This window comes from Petaurus breviceps, unplaced genomic scaffold (genome assembly GCF_028583685.1).
Source record: "Petaurus breviceps papuanus isolate PSGF00001 unplaced genomic scaffold, PetGlider_PUasm1.0 175, whole genome shotgun sequence".
Taxonomy (NCBI): Eukaryota; Metazoa; Chordata; class Mammalia; order Diprotodontia; family Petauridae; genus Petaurus; species Petaurus breviceps.
Genome location: NW_027185764.1, coordinates 37,018,571 through 37,018,949, shown reverse-complemented (window position 1 = coordinate 37,018,949; position 379 = coordinate 37,018,571). Strand labels below are relative to the sequence as shown.

General features: G+C 66.5%; 1 pseudogene; it reads left to right on the top strand.

Annotated features, from left to right (window-relative positions):
• Positions 1–220: 220 nt before the first annotated feature.
• LOC138159182 (NEDD4 family-interacting protein 2 pseudogene) overlaps positions 221–379 on the top strand; it is a 344-nt pseudogene continuing 185 nt past the window's right edge.

Below are 379 nucleotides of genomic sequence, written 5' to 3'. Positions count from 1 at the left end.
AGCCTAAAGTTGAGTGTCCCGGGCTGGGCAGCATGGACCTTCGCCATTCCTCCTTCAGCCGCTACCAAGTGTTTCACAAGGAAGAGTGACAGGGATTCCCTGCCATCGAGCAACCCCCCCCCCCCCCCCCCCCCCCCCCCCCACGTCCACGGCCCCTCTGACGCCTGCCCCTGGACTGGCATTCCCAGAATGGAGCCCCTCCCCTCCACCCTACGTCCAGATGCCCGCGGAGGCCGATACCACCTCAGAAGCCGAAGGCCGGTTCGAGCCCTTGTTCGAGCAGGTGGGGCCCCACTACAGCGTGGCCACGTCCCTTCACACTTATGAGGAACGGAGAGGGCCAAAGCGGAGGCCCTGGCCACCAGCGCCCGTGGCCTGG